Source organism: Hypanus sabinus, chromosome 1 (genome assembly GCF_030144855.1).
Source record: "Hypanus sabinus isolate sHypSab1 chromosome 1, sHypSab1.hap1, whole genome shotgun sequence".
In the NCBI taxonomy this organism is placed as follows: Eukaryota; Metazoa; Chordata; class Chondrichthyes; order Myliobatiformes; family Dasyatidae; genus Hypanus; species Hypanus sabinus.
Window position 1 is genome coordinate 51,583,572 of NC_082706.1, and position 16,701 is coordinate 51,600,272.

Genomic DNA, 16,701 nt, shown 5'->3' on the forward strand with positions numbered 1-16,701 from the left:
TCAAACCTGAAGATTTCATCACTGTGGAGGATTTCTTACTCTTGTGGGATAATGTCTCTCCTGACAAGGTGGATCACTCTTCTTGGCAGGTGAGCTTGTGGCTGTGAAAACAATCTCAGGTGCTGAGGCCTCCTCATGGTGGTTGTAGGAGTTGATTCTGAGACTGTAGGAATTAGTTTTGACAGTAGTAGACACATTTATTCTTCTTCCTTCTCTAGTTTGTACATCCTGATTTTGGGAAGGCGCATTCAGATCACTGCAGTATTCTCTCATTAATCATTCTATTGCTCCATTTATGATCTGATCTTTCCTCTTGACTTCCTCCTCCACGTTATCATCTGACGAATACTCTGTTTTCATATTTCCAATGGCTCCAATGGATCAAAGTAGATCCGGAGAGAGAACAGGAGAAGGAAAGTGTCCAAGCTGTTAGAACAATGTGTTTCCCACCCACTGACCTATGTCCGTGTAGAGCAGTCTGATCCAATTACTGATTTCTTACCCAAATCCTAATTTGTAGAGTACATCTGTCATGTACGTGTACAATATCCTGTCGAAGGCTTTCTCCTGGTCCAAGCTGACCAGGCAGGTGTCCACCCCGCTGTCCTGCACAAAGGTAATGGTGTCCCTCAGCAGCGCGAGGCTGTCCGAGATCTTCCTGCCCGGTACAGCACAGGTTTTATCCGGGTGGATCACCTGTCCCAGAGCAGACTTGACCCGGTTGGCGATAGCCTTGGACAGGATCTTGTAGTACACATTCAGAAGAGATATGGGCCTCCTATTTTTAAATCCATCCCTCTCCCCCTTCTGCTTGTAGATGAGGGTGATGATGCCCTTCCTCATGGATTCTGACATGCTGCCTGCCAGGAGCGTAGCGTTGTACACTTCCAGCAGGTCGGGCCCGTCCGGTTCCACAGAGCCGAACTCGACTGGTAAACCATCGCCTCCAGGAGTCTTACCCGACTCAAGGGAATGGATGGAGCCAGTCAGCCCATCCAGTGTCAGTGGCTGCTCCAGACTCTCCCGCTTGCCGTCGTCTAAGACCTGCGTGATAGACGATAGGATTTTGTGGGACGCAGTGGTGTCTGTGGCATTTCTGGCATACAGACTGGCATATAGATTTTCCTCAGTATGTCAGTCTGTGAGGATGAGACTGAGCAGTCATTCTCCTAAGGTTGTGGACCACACAGCTCCCTCTGTGCATCTTTTGGAAGAAGAAACATGAGCACGTCTCATCCTGTTCAACGGTTTGGACCCTTGATTGAAAGATAATCTTGGAGAATTCAGCAGTGAAGTACTGGGCTTGCTGACCCTTCACCTCTCATAATTCATCCCTCATATCTACACCCTTCAACTGCAGAAGGAGGAGTTGCTGCAAATCTATCTGGAGCTTACGCAGTTCCCTCTGCCCCTGCCTTGCTCTCTGGGTACCCCTGCGGATGAAGAACCTCTTGATGTTCTCCTTGATGGCTTCCCATCAGCGAACCGGGGAATCAAAGAAGGCTTTCAGGGTTCTCCAACCTGTGAACTCCTTCTCTAGTTCCTCGATGTTCTCTGGGGTCAGCAGCTTGGCGTTCAGCCTCCACGTCCCCCTCCCTGCCTTCCGGTCCTCCCATAGGTGACAGGTGGCTCGCAGAAGGCAGTGGTCAGAGAAGAACACCGGCGTCAGGTCGGTGGTTCTGACCATGACGGACTCTGACAGGAAGAGGAAATCGATCCGGGAGCGGGCTGAGCCGTCTGATCGTGTCCAGGTGGTTTGCAGCTGAGCTCCACGTGTGGGGTCGCCAAAGGCGTTGCGCAGCTTGGCCGTCTTTACCGTTTCCACCCGGAGTCTGGAGTTACTGTCCAGTCTGCTGTCAGTGCTGATGAACCATCCAGCTGCATCAATGGTGGGACGTGAAGTCTCCAGCCAGAACGACCAACTGGGACATCACCAGTGGTGGTGAGAACTGCTCGAGGACGGCCAGCCGCTCACTCCGCATGGGGAGGCGTACACATTGATTACTATCTGACGTCTGCTACCAGGAGGCGCACCGCAAGCACCTCCTTAACTTGGGTGATTGAGAAATTACCTCCCCGCAGCAGAATCTCCAAGCCAGAGGCATGGCAATCATTGCCCCGACCACACTGACAAGCCCTGGAGCCACCATTGTGAACACCTTCAGTAGTTGCGGAGGTGTGGGAGTCCACATTCCAGAAGGGAGGTCATATTGACCTTGATATTGTTCAAGTACTGGAGCGTGCTGACGCATCACCCAGTACTCTTCACACTGTGCATGTTTAGTGATGACAGCTTAAGGTCAGTCATAGTTCAAAATTGTATTTTAACTGCACACAGTCCTTACCGTCGCAGGTTGGAGCTGTCATGCCCACCGTCTCAGTGAATTCCTTCACCACCTGTGGGCTCAGGTACTGTGGGTAATCCTCTCCCAGGTGTGGCGGTGCTGGTTCTGTGCTGGCGGGGAGGGAGGATTTTGCTTCCTTGCAGCCTTTCCCCTGCTGGCTGTGATGCGCTAGAAGTGGTTCTGCTCCTGGGCTCCTGGAACTGGGGGCCAGAGGCCTCTTAGTGGCTCCCGGATTCCCGGCGCTGGGGCTCCGTGCTGCTCTCTGCCTTCTGTACCTGGCAGCTGGCCAGGTAATTGCTCATATGCTGGACCTAGGACAGATCCTCTGAAATAATAAAACGGAGGAATTTAAAGTTGCTGATGCTCTCCACTTCTGATTCACCTGATTTGGACTATCTCATGGATCTCTAGTTTCCACCCTCTCTTCTCTCCGCTCATTTTGACAACCACTTCCTCTGCCGGTGCTGCTGGCCCTATCCAATGCCTTCCTACCCCAAAGTGGACAGGTTGCCGGAAGCTGTGTGCTCCCCTGCCCTTTGCTTGGGGTTCTCCTGTTGCTCTGCCCTCGCATTTGGGTGGAGCCTTTTGGGGCTTCTTTTGCTTGCCCATCACTAGGTTCCAGCCTTCCTCTCCCTCAGCTCTCCCCTCCTCCTTGTCTTGCAGCGGGGCCTGGGGGCTCTGCAAGGGTGTGGGGCCTTGAGGTGGTTGCCTCTTCCTCTATAGTGATGTTTACCGTGGCGCTGGGTGCCACTTCTGCATGAATGCTGAATGCATCCAACTCTGCCGGGGCCCCTCCTCTGGCTGCCTGTGCGGAGGGGCCTGCACGTCTCGGACGGGCCCTGTACAAGTGGCCTGCCTGTCCGCACGGGTTGCAGTACTTGTCCTGCGTGCAGACTCTGATCTGGTGGCCCTCTGCCTTACAATTCTTATACATCACAGCCCCGCACTGTGTACGTCATGTAGCCTTGGTTTCCTCCAATGGCGAAGGCTGAGGGAGGGTGGATGGTGGAGTCCTTGGGGACAACCCTCAGCTTCACCTTGACCTGTTGCTTGCTGGTCCAAATTCCCAGACTGTCTTTGACATCAACACAGTTTCCTATGCTTTCTACATAGCAGGCAAAGAAGGTGAGATTGTCCACCACAAGAACGTATGGATTAAACATCTGCACTGTTATAATCCGTTCCTTCTGTGTGGGGATGGCTGTCCTTTCAACACTGACAGTGGTGCCTCGCTCCCTTTCTCCAGAAAGTCCTGCTGGAGCTTCTGCCATCCTGAAGTGTGCCGGAAGGTCACGTCGAGGAACCCACTGAAGTCCTGTCTGCTGTAGATGTCCTCGACCTCGAATCCGCAGCAGTCCATCAGGACCTTAAGGATGAAGGTCTCCCTGTCAGCCTGACGGTGTTCCGTATTCCTGATCTGTACCCAATGCACTGGTACCCGCAGCCATCTTCTTCACCTTGGTTGTGGCTGGAAAGGGGTGTTTGATTGGGAACCAATCAGCATGAGGCTCCACCCCTGCGATAGCAAGAATATCCTCTCCTCAGCCTCCTGATCACAGTTGAGTCCGCAGGGATACAATGCTATCTTAGCCGAAAGGCTGACTTTGATTTGCACTAGGCCACTAGTACCATTGTATCTGAGGAGCTTCAGGTTAGACCTTGAGGCGTAAATCATTGAGGCCTTTTCATCTTCCTCTTTCTCCAGTGGCGATTGCCATGGTTCCCATCCTCCCATGGCTACTGCATCTTGGGTTCTCATGTTCAGATCACAATGGAGGCAAACGATGCGCTCCCTTCTGTACCGGGTTGGGGAGCCTGGGTTTGCTCGCGTCGTCGGGGCTCCCTGGGAAGGCATTGGTGCTCGGTTTCCAAGTCTTCCCTCTGGGTCTCATCTTCATGAGCCCTGCCCATGGGTGTGGGGGGCATACAACTTTGTCCCTCGTCTTATTTCCCTGGTCTGAAGGCACTCTATCCGAGCACTTCAATCTCGTCAACAATCTCGCATCCCACTCCTGACACCAATGTGGTGAGCATTTGGTCCATAATGAGAGATGAGGATGCTCGTTAACTCAACAACCATTTTATTGTGATAAACACAAAACAGACCAGGCACCATGACCCAGAGAGTGAATCAGCCAATTCATTGCTCATTTTCCTAATCTGTCTAAATCTTTCTGAACATTCCCTGCTACCTCAACACTCCCTGCCCCTTCAACTATCTTCATATTGCCCGCAGATCCAGCCACAAAGCCAACAATTCCATCATCTAAAACATTGACATATAACTTGAACAGAAGTAGTCCCAACATCGACCCTGTGAGACACCATAGATCACTGGCGTCCTCTCGCCAGTCACCCAAACTTCTATCCATGTTAGCGTCTTTCTTGTAATACCGTCCAATCTAATCTTTTTAGCGGCGTCGTGTATGGCACTTTGCCAAGCCTTCTGAAATTTCAAGTAAACAACCTCCACTGACTCTCCTTTATCTATCTTGTCTGTTATTTCCTCAAAGAATTCCAACAGATTTGTCAGGCAAGATTTCCCCTTAAGGAAACCATGTTAACATTGGCCTACTTTATCTTGTGCCTCCTCATATCCCAAAACAACATCGTGAATAATGGACTCAGTGCAGCTGAGGCTTGTCTGCTGTGTTTGGCAGCTCATCCAGCAGAAGGAAACCTCTGATCTCAAACAGATGATGCATTGTGGCTATACCCACTCATGGGGAAAGCTTCGGGAGTAAATCCTGAGGGGAAAACTGGAGCTGGAATCCCTATGGCAGTCACATGTTGAGCTCAACACTAACTGGCAACTCCTGTGACTCTGCTGGTGTCAAATGGTATCAGTATTTGAAGTTTCTTTGGATACATAAACTGCATGGGGGGGGAGGGGTGCAGCTGCACGGGGAAAGGCTTGATTTGCGTATCGAACTGCTAAGGCTTTCATGTCAAATGACAGTGCTGGAGAAGAACGCAGACAGCTGGGACTTAATATCCATATCTGACCTCGTGCAACAGAGGGCCTCAATAATGGAATCCAGCATCTTTCCAACCACTGTAGTCAGGATAACTGGTCTATAATTTCTTGTCTTTTGTCCCACTCCCTTCTTAAATATTGGAGTTGTATTTGCAATTTTATAGTCTTCATGAACCATTCCAGAATATACTGATTCTTGGTTAATAATTTGTGATACTAATGTCTCCACATTTCCTTCAGGTACCTCTTTCAGAACCCTGGTGTGGCGTCCATCTGGCCCAAGTTACATCTGCCTCCAGATCATTCAGTTTCTCAAGCTTCTCCTCCTTAGAAATAGCAACTACAGTCACTTCTGATCCCTGACACTGATGAACTTCTGCCACACTGCTGGTGCTGCTGTCTTCCACGGTGAAGACTGATGCAAGCTCATCCCCCATTTCTTTTTACTACTTCCCCAGAATCATTTTCCAGCAGTCTGATACCCATTCTTACCTCTCTTTTACTCTTTATACAATTGGGAAGGAGTAATTGGCATCTTCTGTTATATTATTGGTTCACTTACCTTCAAATTTCATTATTCTCCCCTTATTCCTTTTTTAGTTGCCTTCTGTTGGTTTTTAAAAACATCATAATTTTCCAGCTTCCCACTGATCATTGCTATATTATATGCCCTTACTTTTGCTTTCGCACCCAGATACCCAGCCTCTTCACCCCCCAACAACACCATCTCCGCTGGCTGGGCCACGTACACCACATGTTAGACGGGAGGATCCCGAAAGATCTGCTGTACAAGGAACTGGCCTCCGGCAAGAGAGCGCAAGGACAGCCCCATCTTCATTTCAAAGATGTCTGAAGTCACTGAACATGAACATCGAGAGGTGAGAGGACATCGCAAGCGATCGCTCTTGCTGGAGGCTGGAACTACGCTGAGGTCTAAAAAGAGGCGAAGAGAAGCTGAGGCTTGCTGCTGAAGAAAAGCGCACTCGTCGGAAAAACAGCACCAAGACATCACTGGAAGACAGCGCCTTCAAGTGCAATCGCTACAGCCGAGACTGTCACTCCCGTCTGGTCTTCTACACCCACAACAGATGCTGCTCTACCAACACAGACTGAAGCAAGACTTTCCAGGCGCAGATCCATGGTCTCGTGAGAATAACGATGCCACCAATTATTTGCTTTAAGCTTTCTTTGATTTCCCTTGTCAGCCATGGTTGGCTCATCCTCCATTTAGAACACTTCTTCATTTTTGGGATGTGTCTATCCTGCACTTTCCAAATTGAGATGTATCTAGAACTGGCCTTTGAAGAGAGAATAAAACTATTCCCGTGTGAATCCCTGCAGTATCTGGTGACCCTGTGATATGTGTTAGAGGTTAATCTCAGACTTCTTCAAGAGGGTGAACCCTTGCAAGTTTCCTGGTGCCAATGGTGTACCAGGCAGGGCACTGAAAACCTCTGCCAACCAACTGGCGGGAGTGTACAAGGACATCTCCAATCTCTCACTTTTGCAGTCAGAGGTTCCCACCTGCTTCAAAAGGCCATCAGTTATACAGACCAGGGCCTGAGAAGAGCAGAGTGAGCTGCCGCAGTGACTATCGTCCAGTGACACTCACATCTACTGCACATCACAAGGCTGTGTGTTTATTCCATTGCTCTACTCACTTTACACTTATGACTGTGAGCCTAAGCACAGCTCCAATGTCTTATTTAAGTTTGCTAATGACACCACTGTCATTAGACAAATAAAAAGACGTGGCAAATCAGCATAAAGGAGTGAGGCTGAAAATCTGGCTGAGTGATGCCATATAGTTCAATGTTTGGGAGGGTTTTACCTGTGATGTGGTGGGATGGATCCACCAGCTTTTGTAGGGATTTCCACTCAAAGGCATTGGTGTTCCCATACTAGGCCATTATACAGCCTGTGGAAACACTTTCCACCACACATCTGTAGAAGTTTGCCAAAGTTTTTGATGACATGTTGAGCCTCAGTGGACTCCTGAGGAAGTAGAGGCACTGTCGTGATTTGTTCACAATTATATTTATATGATGGGTCCAGGACAAGTCCTCTGAGATAGTGACACCCAAGTGTTGAAAGTTACTGACCTTCTCCACCTCTGATCCTCCGATGTGTACTGGCTCATTGACCTCTGGTTTCCCTCTCCTGAAGTTTACAATCAGTTCCATGGTCTTGCTGACATTCAGTGAGAGATTGTTGACACCACTCAACCAACTTTACAATCTCCCTCCTGTTTCTGATTCATCACCCCGTTTGATACAGCCCACAACAGTGGTGTCATCAGCAAACTGGCATATGGATTTGGAGAGGTTCTTAGTCACACAGTGAGTAGAGCAGGGGCTAAGAACACAGCCCAGTGATGCTCCTGTGCTGATGGACTTTGTGGAGGAGATGTTTTTACCAATCTGAACCACTATACTGAGGATCCAATTGTAGAAGGGGGTATTGAGGCCCAGGTTTTGGAGTTTACCGATGAGGGTATGATGGCTGAGCTGTAATTGATAAAGAGCAACAACCACACCCTGAATATCAGTGAGACCAGGGACCTGATTGAAAGTTCAAAGATTTGTTTATTGTCAAAGTATGCTTGTACAATTATTGTTGTTACTTTTCACACCTTGCGGCAGATTGTGCAGCAATTTTGCCGTTTGACTGTTTTTCATGAGGCTGGGATGCCAGCTCGATGTTCAAGCCAACAGGAATGGAAAGCTTGCAAGGGGCTGGCCAGATCTGAACTCAGAACCATTCCAGATAACAAAAGACCATGGAGGTTTTTGAAAGAAAAGACATCAAATTCCACCCCCAGCATGAAAAACAAAAAGAAACAAGACTCGCAAACCCAAAACAATCCTTCCCCTCCCTCACAGAAAAAATAACAATAGTGTCAAATCCCCGACTACTCGCAGAAAAAATCAGTGACAATAGCATCAAAATCCCCAGCACCCCCTCACACAAAACAATTAATGGATCACCCCCGCCAAACAAGAAAGAAAACCGTAAAAAAACTGAAGGAGACGATTACAAAGTACAGTCTAACAATCACCGAATCTCAGAATATCAAAGACATCTTTCCATCAGCACACAAGGAGAGCAGCCACATGAACTCTGTCCTTCTGTGAACAGCCACTGCCATGCTGGGTCTGAACACCACCAACCAGGATCCAAACACACTGACCATCGTCACCAGGTGGCCTCCATTGGGAGTGATCACTGATCCCATCCACATTTGCCTTGATGCTTCAGTCATCCTCGACTCTTTTCCATGCATCAGCATGTGTTCTCAGTCCATTTCAGGGCCCCATCTCAGATCTTCACTGTAAGACAGCTCTCTGGACATAGCAGAGTGCTAGATCATTCGACTGAGTTCCAAACTGTATGCCACAGGCTCCAATAGTTTCCATAACACATACAAGACAAAAAAACAAGCAGAAGGCGAAGAAAAGGCAAAGTAGTGATATCTGGAAAATGTCCCCGAATGAATCATTGTTCACTGGTGCTACCTTGATGGCAGGGGGTGGAAACCAGAGATCCATGAGATAGTCAACATCAAGTGAATCAGAAGTGGAGAGGGTCAGCAATTTTAAATTTCTTTGTCTTATCATTTCAGAGGACCTGTCCTAGGTCCAGCAAATGAGCAATTACAAAGAAAGCATAGCAGTGCCTCTACTTCCCGAGAAGTTTACGAAGTTTCGGCATTGCATCTAAAACTTCTGACAAACTCTATAGATGTGTAGTGGAGAGTATATTGACTGGTTACATAAAAAACAGTATTGGAAAGACCAAAGCCTTTGAATGGAAAATCCAACAGAAGTAATGGATTATGGCTCAGTCTTTCATGGGTAAAGCTCTCCCTACCTTTGTGCAGCTACAAAGAGCATTGTCACAAGAAAGCAGCATCCAAAATTAGGGCTCCCACCATCCAAGTCATGTTCTCTTCTCACTGCTGCCATCCAGAAGGTACAAGAGCCTCAGGACTCACACCACTAGGTTCAACAAGTCATTACCTCCCAACCAGCAGGCTCCTGAACGAGTGGGTAACTGCATTCAACTTCACCTGCCCCGTCACTGAATAGTTACCACAACCTATGGACTGTTCATCTCATGTTCTTGATATTTACTAGATAGCAAGAGCTTATCCACACTATGACTCCCAGCTATAATGACCTTATCAACCACTGTGTAGCACCAGATGAGACAAGAATAATCATCAATGCCTCACACATCACTGTAAGATAGAGCAGAGCACAGGAAAGCTGGAGCAACCTTGTGTGTGTTGCTGTAACAGGAAATCTGAAAGTCATTCCGCATTACCAATAACTTTAACCCTTCAGGTTATGAATGTAGCTGAAATTGGTGAACATCTTAAATGTCCTTTCTTATGTGGAAATGATTGGGTATTGTTCATATCCATGGTTAACTCTGTTGGGACTGTCTTCTGAAAAAAAAGTTGTAATTTTATTTATTTAGAGATACAGCAGAGACTCGGTTCTTCCGGCTCTTCAAACCACAATGCCGAGCAACCCCCGATCTACCGCGATTTATCTCTAACCCGAACACGGGATAACATACAAAGTTCAATTAACCCATCCATAAGAACATACATCATAGGAGCAGAATTAGGATATTCAGCCCATTGAGTCCGCCATTTTCCATCATGGCTGATTTATTATCCCTCTCAATCGCATTTTCCTGCCTTCTTCCTGTTAACCGTTGACACTCTGATTAATCAAGAGCCTGTCAGCCTCTAACTTAAACATACTCAATGACTTGACTTGCACAGCCGTCTGTTGCAATGATACCTGGTACATCATTAGACTGTGAGAGGAAACCGGAGGATGCAGGACCAGTTCAATAACTTCAGATCATAACACCACCCCAGTTATTCCAGACAACAAGCAGTGAAACCACCCACTCTTTGTTTCCCTCAGCTCCATGACCACTCCCTAATGCCTTGTACTGTCATCCCTTTTGTTCATTACTCTCTCCTGCCTTCCATCTGATCATGGCTTCCCTGATCCTACCTTTCACCAAGGGTACGGAATCTCTTCCACAATCTCATTTAATGGAACAGTCTCCTCTACCCTGCTCAACCACATGGAATGGTGAAAGGACAGGGAAACAGACTGCAGCAGGGGCAAATGTCACTGTCAGGGTCTGTGTCAGTGACGCAGTTCCCCAAAATTATCAATACACCAGACAGCAACTATAAAATGCAGTTCAACAAGTCAGAAAGGTTATTCAATAACTCCTCCCAAACCCACAAACACCACACTATGCAGGTTCAAGGGTGTTGTTGACCGATCACAAATGAATCATAAATCAGATAATTCATGCCACAACTTGTAACTGATTGAAAGATTGACTCAACACAAATGTCACTGTAACTGCTAATAGAACCATTGGCCTGTACCCCCATGAAATGATAATGGGATGGTTCCTGTGTCTGCCACGAGGAATTAAAGAAATAGACGTACACAACATGGATGAGAGCATGTTGAATTATTGTGTAGCATTGACAAAAAACCTCACCAAATATCATCAACTGGGAAAAGGAGCCCAGAAACCAGTCATGGAGATTAAATGCTACAACACTGAACCCAGAGACCGTATGGTGGTGTGGATATTTAAAAGAAATAACTCTTTGGAATATTGATTTTAAGGACCATAGAACATTACAGCACAGAAACAGGCCTTTTGGCCCTTCTCGGCTGTTTCGAACCACTTTTCTGCCTAGTCCCACTGACCTGCACCTGGACCATATCCCTTCATACCTCTCATCCATATACCTGTCCAAGGTTTTCTTAAATGTTAAAAGTGAGCCCGCATTCACCACTTCATCTGGCAGCTCATTCCACACTCCTGACACTCTCTGCGTGAAGAAGCCCCCACTAATATTTCCTTTAAACTTTTCCCCCTTCACCCTTAACCCATGTCCTCTGTTTTTTTTTCTCCCCAAGCCTCAGTGGAAAAAGCCTGCTTGCATTCACTCTATCTATACCCATCGTAATTTTATACACCTCTATCAAATCACCCCTCATTCTCCTATTCAACCATGCTCTGTAACTCAATTTCTCAAAACCCAGCAACATCCTTGTAAACCTTCTCTGCACTCCTTCACCTTATTAATATCTTTCCTGTAATTCGGTGACCAAAACTGCACACAATACTCCAAATTCGGCCTCATCAATGTCTTATACAACCTCACCATTACATTCCAACTCTTATACTCAATACTTTGATTTATAAAGGCCAATGTACCAAAAGCTCTCTTTACTACCCTACCTACCTGTGATGCCACTTTTAGGGAATTTTGTATTGTATTCCCAGATCCCTCTGATCTACTGCACTCCTCAGTGCCCTACCATTTACCTTGAATGTTCTACCTTGGTTTTTCCTTCCACAGTGCAATACCTCACACTTGTCTGTATTAAACTCCATCTGCCAATTTTCATCCCATTTTTCCAGCTGGTCCAAATCCCTCGGCAAGCTTTGTAAACCTTCCTCACTCTCCACTACACCTCCAAACTTTGTATCATCAGCAAATTTTTCTGATCCAATTTACCACATTATCATCCAGATCATTGATATAGATGACAAATAACAATGGACCCAGCACTGATCTCTGTGGCACACCACTGGTCACAGGCCTCCACTCAGAGAAGCAATCCTCCACTACCACTCTCTGGCTTATTCCATTGAACCAATGTCTAATCCAATTTACTACCTCTCCATGTATACCTAACGACTGAATCTTCCTAACTAACCTCCCATGCGGGACCTTGTCAAAGGCCTTACTGAAGTCCATGTAGACAACATCCACTGCCTTCCCTTTTAGATTAGATAGATTTTGAGGACACTCAGTCCCCGTTTATTCTCATTTAGAAATGCATGCATTAAGAAATGATACAATGTTCCTCCAGAGTGACATCACAAAATAAAAAACAGGACAAACCAAAGACTCACACTGACAAATGACATAATTATAGCATATAGTTACAGCAGTGCAAAGCAATACCATATTTTGATGAAAGCAGACCATGGGCACAGTTTAAAAAAAGTCTCAAGTCCCGATCGACTCCAATAGTCCCGATATCAGGCAGCAAAAGGGAGAAACTCTCCCTGCCGGAAACTTCCAGGCACTGACAACTGATGCATTGGAAACACCCAACGACAGCAGACCCTGAGTCTGTCTGAAAACTTCGAGCCTCCGATGCAGCCTCCCGAGCGCCTTCGACCTCGTCCCGGCCGCTGAAACTAGCAAAGCCGAGGTCTCAGAGGCCGTCTCCTCCGGAGATTCCGGACCGCACAGTAGCAGCAGCAGCGAAGCGAGCATTTCAGAAGTTCCTCCAGATGTTCCTCCATGCTCTCACATCTGTCTCCATCAAATCAGGATTGTGCACGGATCCTTACTTAACACATAATGGATATCCATCTCCAGAGAGGCTGCGTGCGCTGAGTCGTGCCGCCATCTTCTCCTCCTCCTTATCCACTTTCCTTGTAACCTCCTTGAAAAACTCTAATAGATTTGTTAAACATAATCTACCTGTCATGGTCCCTTCTGGCACCTGGCTGTCCTACTCAGGAGTTGGGCCTTTAATACCTCGTTAGTTCCCAAACTATTCCCAGGTTCCAATAATTGCGAACACCTGCATTCCATCAACCAGAGTAGTGTAACAGCCCTGTGGCCACCACTAAAAGGTGCCAGTTCGTTGGTCAACTCGTGTACGAGTAACCTCACTCCATGGTGTTAAGGACCAACAGTTCTAAGTCTAGTCTTGTTCCTGAACTATCAACCAAGATTCCAGATAAAATCCCCCTTGGAACCCTTCCCACACTTGCTACAATGACAGTGTCTCCCTCCTCAGCCTCTGTGCCCTTGTTCAGCACTTGGGTTCATTCCACCCACATGTCCTTGCAACACTACCACGCACAAAGCCTTTTTGACTCTCCCTAATAAGTCTCTATCTAAATACTTGTAGATCCTATCTCTTAGTACTCCTTCCAATAATTTACCTACTACCGATGTCAAACTTACTGGCCTATAATTTCTCGGATTACTTTTAGAGCCTTTTTTAAACAACAGAACAACATGAGCTATCCTCCAATCCTCTGCCACCTCAACCGTAGATACCAACATTTTAAATATATCTGCCAGGGCCCCTGCAATTTCAAAACTATTCTCCTTCAAGGTCCGAGGGAATACTCTGTCAGGTCCTGGGGATGTACCTACTCTGATTTTCTCAAGATAGCAAGCACCTTCTCATCTTCAATCTGTATAGGTTCCATGACCTCACTACTTGTTTGCCTTATTTCCATTGACTCCATGCCAGTTTCCTTAGTAAATACAGATGCAAAAAACCCATTTAAGATCTCCTCCATTTCTTTTGGTTCCATACATAGCCGACAACTCTGATCTTCAAGAGGACCAATTTTATCCCTTTCTATCCTTTTGCTCTTAATATACCTGTAGAAGCTCTTTGGATTATCCTTCACCCTGACTGCCAAAGCTACCTCATATCTTTTAGCCCTCCTGATTTCTTTCTTAAGTATCTTTTGCACTTTTTATACTCCTCAAGCACCTTATTTGCTCCCTGTTGCCTATACATGTTATACATCTCTCTCTTCTACTTTATCAGAGTTCCAATATCCCTAGAGAACCAAGGTTCCTTATTCTTATTCATTTTGCCTTTAATCCTAACAGGAACATACAAACTCTACACTCTCAAAATTCCTCCTTTGAAGGCCTCCCACTTACCAATCACATCCTTGCCAGAGAACAACCTGTCCCAATCTATGCTTTTGAGATTCTTTCTCATTTCTTCAAATTTGGCCTTTTTCCAGTTTAGAACCTCAACCCGAGGACCAGATTTATCTTTATCCCTGATCAAGTTGAAACTAATGGTGTTATGTTCAGTGGAACCAAGGTGTTCCCCTACACACACTTATGATACCTGTCCTAACTTGTTTTCTGATAAGAGATCTAATATTGAATCCTCTCTAGTCGGTACCTCTATATATTGATTTAGAAAATTTTCCTGAACACATTTTACAAACTCCAACCTGTTTAGACCTTTAATAGTATGGGAGTCCCAATCAATGTGTGGAAAATTAAAATTCCCTACCTTCACAACTTTCTGTCTCCTGCAGTTGTCTGCTATCTCTCTGCAGATTTGCTCCTCCAATTCTTGCTGAATATTGGGTGGTCTATAATACAACCCCATTAATGTGGTCATATCTTTCCTGTTTCTCAGCTCCACCCGAATGGCCTCAGTGTATAAGCCCTCTAATCTAACCCTCTAACCTGAGCACTGCTGTAACATTTTCCCTGACTAGCAATGCCAACCCCCCCCCCCCCACCCTTCTTCCCTCTGCCTCCATCACATCTGAAACATCAGAACCCTGGAACATTGAGCTGCCAGTCCTGCCCCTCCTGTAGCCAAGTTTCACTAATGGTTGCAATGGCATAATTCCACATGTCAATCCAGGCCCTCAGCTTGTCAGCCTTCCCCACAATACTCCTCGCATTGAAATAGACAAACCTCAGAAGATTGTTACCACCACACACAAACCTTCTATTTGTGACTTTACATGAAACTTTAACATCATTTATTTTCACCCCCGCTCCACTATCTACTCTGGCACTCAGGTTCCCATCCCCCTGCAAATCTAGTTTAAACCCCCACCCCCCCCACCCCAACAGCACTAACAAACCTCCCTGCAAAGATATTGGTCCCCCTGTAGTTCACGTGTAACCCATCTCTCTTGTACAGGTCCCACCTGCCCCAGAAGAGGTCCCAATGATCCTGAAATCTGAAACCCTGCCCCTACACCAGTTCCTCTGCCACGTGTTCATCCTCCAGAGCATCCTACTCTTACCCTCACTGGCACGTGGCACAGGCAGTAATCCTGAGATTACCACCCTCGAGGTCCTGCTTTTTAACTTCCTACCAAGTTCTTTATACTCAGTCTTCAGGACCTCACACGATCAGAGATATCCCTGACCCTGGCACCTGGGAGGCAACAAACCATCCCGGAGCCTCTGTCATGACAACAGAATCTCCTGTCTGTACCTCTAACTATCGATTCCCCTATCAGTACCGCTCTCCTCTTCTTCTCCTCTCCCTTCTGCACTGCAGAACCAGACTCAAGTGCCAGAGATCCGGCTTCCACAGCTTGTCCCAGGTAAGTCATTCCCCCCAACAGTATCCAAATTGGTACTCCCACAGGGAAGATCTGCTCTGCCTGCCCTTTCCCCTTCCCTCACCTGATGGTAACCCAGTTACCCGTGCGCTGCTACTTTGGTGTAACTGCCTCCCTGTAACTAATATGTATAAACTTCTCATTCTCCGATATGATTCGGAGGTCATCCAGCTCCTGCTCCAGTTCCCTAATGCAGTTTGTTAGGAGCTGCAGCTGGATGTACTTCTTGCAGGTGTCAGTGGTAGGGACACCAGAGGTCTCCCTGACTTTGCACATCCTGCAAGAGGAGTATTCCAACATCCTGCCTGGCATTCTCACTACTTCAAACAAACAAAACAAAACTTACCGGAACCTACCCTCGGCTCTGCCTGTTCACGCTGAAGCCTGTTGAGCCATCCCATCCCACTCATCCTGTCCGCTATAACAATGGCTGTTGTATATGGAGTTCTTTTTTTAAACCTTTGGTATGCTACGACATGCGCCTGTGCAGTCTAGCCTCTTTTCCCCGATCAGTTTATAAAGAAAAACAGCTTCTCTTCAAAAAAATGACCAGTTCAGCTTTTGCTGGTCACCAATGCAGCCATCACGATGAGAGAAAAGCCATATTGGACTCACACTGTAATAAGGTGCCTAACAACATAGAAAAAATAAAACCATTGAGAGACAGATTCGTGTTGTTTGGATTAACTCTTGTACTTGGCCTGACAGATATGAATGCCAGGAACACTCAACATTGAATCTGTTTAGTTTCTGGTATAATGATGATGGAACTCAGATACATAGACCCCTTTCCTCCCCTTATCTGTACAGTCAGAATGACACTGGGGGGAAGATGGGGAAATAAATTTGTAAACAACAAATGCATCAGAGGATGGTATACTCCCATACAACAATAACCCCAGGGTTGAAAGGACTTGGTGCTGTCCTTAGAGAAGTTATCACTTGCCCAGGGAACTGGTAAAGCAGCATGGGAACTGATTAACATGGCATCATGGGAGGTTAGTTAGCAAACAAAACTGCATATACTCTCAATCAAACCCAATAAGGAATAACTAAATTGTTAGCAGAATTGCTGGCAGTCTGTACTGTAGCTTTGCATTTGTAAATGGCTTTTGACTTTGTTTTATCTGAGAAAGGAGGTACGTGTGACTTGAGTGGACAAGA

At 46.5% G+C, this 16,701-nt stretch overlaps 1 pseudogene; it reads right to left on the minus strand.

Moving 5' to 3' along the window:
* Positions 1-6,161: 6,161 nt before the first annotated feature.
* LOC132400529 (uncharacterized) overlaps positions 6,162-16,701 on the minus strand; it is a 43,148-nt pseudogene continuing 32,608 nt past the window's right edge.